Source organism: Tribolium castaneum, chromosome 7, assembly GCF_031307605.1.
Source record: "Tribolium castaneum strain GA2 chromosome 7, icTriCast1.1, whole genome shotgun sequence".
Lineage (NCBI taxonomy): Eukaryota > Metazoa > Arthropoda > Insecta > Coleoptera > Tenebrionidae > Tribolium > Tribolium castaneum.
This window is the reverse complement of record NC_087400.1, coordinates 1,366,315-1,371,781: the sequence shown is the minus strand read 5'-3', so window position 1 is coordinate 1,371,781 and position 5,467 is coordinate 1,366,315. Positions and strand designations below refer to the sequence as shown.

At 38.3% G+C, this 5,467-nt stretch overlaps 1 pseudogene; it reads left to right on the top strand.

The window, feature by feature from the left end:
- The first annotated feature begins 1,865 nt into the window (after nucleotides 1-1,865).
- LOC657355 (uncharacterized) lies at nucleotides 1,866-5,324 on the top strand (annotated as a pseudogene).
- Nucleotides 5,325-5,467: the final 143 nt, after the last annotated feature.

Genomic DNA, 5,467 nt, shown 5'->3' with positions numbered 1-5,467 from the left:
TTATTCTCGTATGATCTGTCAAAGTCTAACCGAAATGAATCAGCCACCAATCCAGTTGATTTAACGTCGGAAATCAAGGATCGACCTCTAGTTCGCTATGTGGTCCACGAATTTCCAAACGCACTTTTTTGTATATTTGTAAATATTTTTGTAAATAAGTAGGTTAAGTTAAATTAGTTAAAATGTCACAAAATAAATATTTTCAAAAAGTACAAAACTACAGGACTGGGGAGACCTCTGGTCCACAGTCGAGCGCTTCGGTGCATAGCTTAAGTTAACTTAGGTAGGACGCGTAATTTATGGCTCGGCGGGGTCAACAGAAAAAGAGTTTTTCTATTTCTTTCCCTTAGATTAATGATAATTTTGTTATGCATGTTAGTTATAAGAAAATCCCATACTGTATTAATTAGTGTAAGGCGCCTTCAGCGCACCAATAATTGTTTGCACTACAGGTTAAGCACGACTGTGCATGAACCTGTAAATTATAATTTGTAAATTGGGTTAAGATTTCTGTGTTTGTAGGATTTCTGATCCTTTGTAATTGTTGCAATTTAAATAAACTATGTTGAATGAATGAATATTCGCGTTCAATCCTAAGGGTCTCGGGTTCGAATTATGGCGAATCCAAGTTTTTTTAATTTCGTAATATTGCGCAATTTGATGTATTATTGTAGCTGATTAGAAATTATAATGGACAAGATCTAAATAGCTCAGTTAGTAAAGAGTTAGACAGATAATTACAAGGTTTTGAGTTCGATTCCTATCGCCGCCTTTTTTTATTGAGAATGCAGTTGTTCTTAAATCTGAACTGGTGAGATCTCGAGTGGCCATAGAGATTGAGGACCCACGAAGATTGACGGGCAACTGAGTGCTGCCAAATATTCTCAAAACATTTCTCGGTTTTAGGACTCTTCCATCTATTCATGACTTACAGTAATATCGAACAACAATGACCTGTCTGTCCTGTTGATTCGCCAAAGGCTCATGAGTCGAAGACGAATTCAGGATTGATGGTCGTGCCGATGATTCTCCTCGATAGACACATACCTATAAACGGTATAAGCTGTCGTGAAAGAGGAGATGCTGTAAGAATAGATCGGATTGTAGTCGGAATGAAAACGGGGAATGTTTTGCACATATTTTTATTAATTCTGTAAATATTCTGAATCCAAGAATTATGAAGGCATAGTCGAATATTGGGGTGTTGAAAACAAATATTTCCATGCCATGACAACGTTTACGTTCACGTCTTTGTTAAAATTACCAACGCTTGATCAACGTTAAACGTTGTCGTATACGTGTGATATTTTTTGATAATTAAGACACAAACCGAACATGTTTACGATAACATTAAAGTTTTAATAGCGATCTCAGATATTTTAGTAGACTTCGAACAATTAGGTGTATCTTTTTTATGTGCGTATAATAGTTGAATACAGTTGGGGTATGCAAAATGTATTTGCTAATAATTTTTAAGACCTTTGCCATGCGCCAATTGGCTTGGTCCAGAAATGAAAAGCTATTTTGAGGTGTGTGAAATCTAGAGATTTGACAATGGTTTTAGAGCAGTTTTGAGGTAATTTTAATTGATTTTTGCATGCGCCAATTGGCTTGGTCCAGAAATGAAGAGCTATTTTTGGGATGTCTAAAATTAAGGCATTTTCTAAGTTTTTTAGATCTTTTTCGGATGGTTACTTTTGGGAAAACACTAAATTTGTAGGATTCTACCCTGTTTTTCGTGTGCCCAATTTTTGGTGGTCTACAGATATTTGGGAACTTTTGGGGTGGATAAAAATTAATGACTTTTGAGAGGTTTTAGGCCCTATTTGGTTGTTTGCTTTTGGACAAACAGCTAAATTTGTAACATTCTATACTCTACTGTAATTAGGAGTTGCGCAATTTTAGGGGGCCCCGCCCAAATTGCCGGCGTCCAAGCCTCCCTTATCCGCAATAACAGTGACGGGACGTTCAGTTTGGACGAACTCAGAGACAGAATCCGGAAAAATCCGGACTGTCATGAGCCCTACACCACTCTAGTCATTATTGAAAACACCCACAACATGTGTGGCGGAAAAGTAAAGTTAATCATAATAAAAAACCCACCGTTAGATTGGATCGAAAAAGTGAAAAACATTTCAAAAGAGTACAACATTCCGGTCCATATGGACGGGGCTCGCGTCATAAACGCCGCCGTCTACCTCAAAGTACCTGTCGAACGCGTCGTCCGGGACGTGGACACCGTTTGCTTCTGCCTGAGTAAGGGGCTAGGCGCCCCCATTGGGTCGATTCTCGCCGGCAGCAAGACTTTTGTCGACAAGTAAAACCAGCGATGTCTAACGCGGAGGACGAGGAAGGTCCTGGGGGGCGGCTGGCGGCAGGCTGGGATTATCGCAGCCGCGGGGCTCGTGGCCCTTGACAAGATGATCGACCGGTTGCAGGAGGACCACGACCACATCTTACAAATTGCCAGAGGTAAATAGTTTGGTTTTTATGGCAGGCGGAAATTGAGCGTTGTTACAGCTATCGATAGCTTGAGATCGGACATCTTCAAAGTTGACTTGCCCTCAATTCACACAAATATTTTGATCGGAGCAAAGTGGCCGTCAAAGAAGTCATCTATCGGTTGGCCAAAGTGAAAGTTAGTGTTAGGGCTTCCTCCATTCGGCCCGATTGTGTCAGGTTTGTGACGTACTGGCAGATCACCGATGATGATATCAGAGATACGATCGACAGAGTTACGTTTGTTTTGAAAGGATTCGATGACCAATTCAAGTCGATCAAAGCTTAAATAGGTATTAAGTGTTTATTATTATGATGATTATATTTTTTGATTGTTTTTACACGCTTTTGGAATTTACACGATATGACCTGAATACAAATAAGATAATATTTAAGCGAGAACGCATTTATAACTAATAAATATATTTTTATGGTGTATGGCTTTCCTTTGATCACAACTCTCCCGTTTACTCTCATTCCCAAGGGGTTATACATGTATTACAGTTACACAAACAAACAAATAAAAAAATAAAAAGATGAAGATTTAAATCTCCTGGTGTACGTAACACATTTTTTTTTCTCAAAATGACAGAGCTACTGTTTGTAAAATAATTGAGTTGTAAAAAATGAACGCAGTATTCAGTCAAAAAATCGCTGTACAAGGTGAGTCTGCTGAAAGTATTTTTTACTACATCTCAAAAACTAAATGTCGCACGCAGAAATGAGCGTTTGCTATTAAAGAAAAATACTTTGTATTAAAAAAATTAAAAATATGATGATGAATTTTTAATTTTTGCAAATTATTTACCTGCACACGTCACAGCTGCAGTAAAAAAACTACAGCTCATGATTAGAGAAATTGACAACAGACATAATTAAATCGTATTGCATAAGCCGTAACGTGAAGTATTCCTTAATTGAAGTATTATATTGTTCGTAACAATAAACGAAATTACTTTTTGTGGCTATTTATTTGAATTTGAAAACCCCGCTTTCGAAACAACCCAGTGAAGTGTGCATGAACAGAAATCCCGTAAGGGTGAAGTGAATTTTGCTAAGATTCGTTCATTAATCAATATTTATTACTTAAATAATAATCTCATCATATGCTGCAACGAAAAAATAGAACCTTATTGATAAATAAAATTGATCAGACAGACGTCAAGTTTAGGTTATGTTTACTCTTCCCTGATGTCAGAGATTTGTGTATAAATAATGCCTAAAACATTATTCTAAGAAGGAATAATCTATTCGAAATGACGAGTATGTTTAAACGATAGATGCAACTCCGGTTACGAGTGAGGAACAAGTTTTGTTTTGCCACTTGTGAAACCACAAGAAACCTACTGGCGGGAACACTGCACAATTCTAGGGCAATTGAAAATGAAACTACAAAGCACAGTGATTTTGGCCCAAGTTCAAGTCAGTCGCGAGAATTGGACAGACTAGGGGAGAGGAGACGAAGTCCAGAGAGGCAGTATTCACGTCACAAAAGTCGAAATTGGAACACACCCAGCTTTTGTCACACACGTCGCTATTAATTTCTTTATTGTTGTGAAAGAATTATTTTTTATTTTTATTGAATCCGAAATAATGTTTGTTTTTGCGAATATTTCAATTAGTAAATAAACTCGCATTTTGAACCTGCCGCCTTCATCATTGTCGAAAAGTTTAGCACCGTCAACCTGTGGTCACAAACAAATCCCCTAAACGGAGGACCAAAAACTGTCCAATTTGTTGATAAATCACACTATTATTAGGTGATAAGTCTTCAGCTCTTACAAATATTCAATCAAGTAACGATTACTACAGACTGATGTAATTTAAAGTGAATTATAATTAAACGAATGCGAGTTTCGCCATTTTATTGTTTTCATGTTGGCAGAGCTTAGTCTAATTTTTGCGGCGTCATAAGTTTGTGATTAGAATTAACTTCCCTCGCTTACATAAGCACGAAATAACAATGGAAAAAGAAGAATCCCAACAAGCTGAAGTCCAGACTGCTGTTCTAACACTTTTCTAGGCCAGGATTCGTGTGAAAGCCACCCCTACAAGCACCTTCTCAATTTTGAGCCCACCGTTGAGCAGTTGTCTCGCGTTGAGAACATAGAGGCCCCCAAAACGCTCAAGGAAACCCCTCTGTGTGACATCGACACGAAAACCAGTCTCGAGAAATTAATAACCGATTTGAAAGCCTGGAAGGAGTTAGGGGTTGACGTTGAATACTCGGATCATGGCTACAAAGCTTTGACTTGTCTCGTCCAGATATCGACCCCTGACAAAGACTACATCATCGATGCGATTGCCTTAAAAGACGAGTTGCACGCCTTGAATGAAGTTTTCACCAAGAAATGACCTGAAGTGTTTGTCGTCAACTTGTTTGACACTCAAATCGCGATGAAAGCGCTGGGGTACAAAAAGTTGGGACTGGACGCACTTTTGCAGGACTATCACGTCGCAAAGGATAAGACAATGCAACGTCAGGATTTTCGCAGAAGGCCCCTGCCTCCCAAATTTAAAGACTACGCCCGTGTGGACTCCCATTACTTAATCGGGTTTTACCACAAACTCAAAAATGAGTTGATTGAAGCGAACCTTTTGCGGGCTGTGCTCGATGATTGTAATAACTGTTGCAAGATTCTCTATCCTAAAGTTGAAGATGAAGCGTATTTGTCGGTTCGTAGAAATGTCGAAGAAATACACAAACGCCAGTTGTTAGTTTTGGAAAAACTGAACAGCTGGAGGCACCAAATTGCCCAATATTTGGACAAAAACGTGGGCTGTGTCTTATCTAAGAGTAATAAATTAGTAAAATAAATAGTAAATTTTTTATTGTTGAATTGGTGGTCAAAAGGGCATTGTGTGACAAAACCGATTTCGGGGTGAAATGGAGCGAAAACTGCAATAGTGCATTTGCGGAGCTATAAATATTGAAATTAGGTGAAAAAGTGGGAAAAATTAAGAAGCA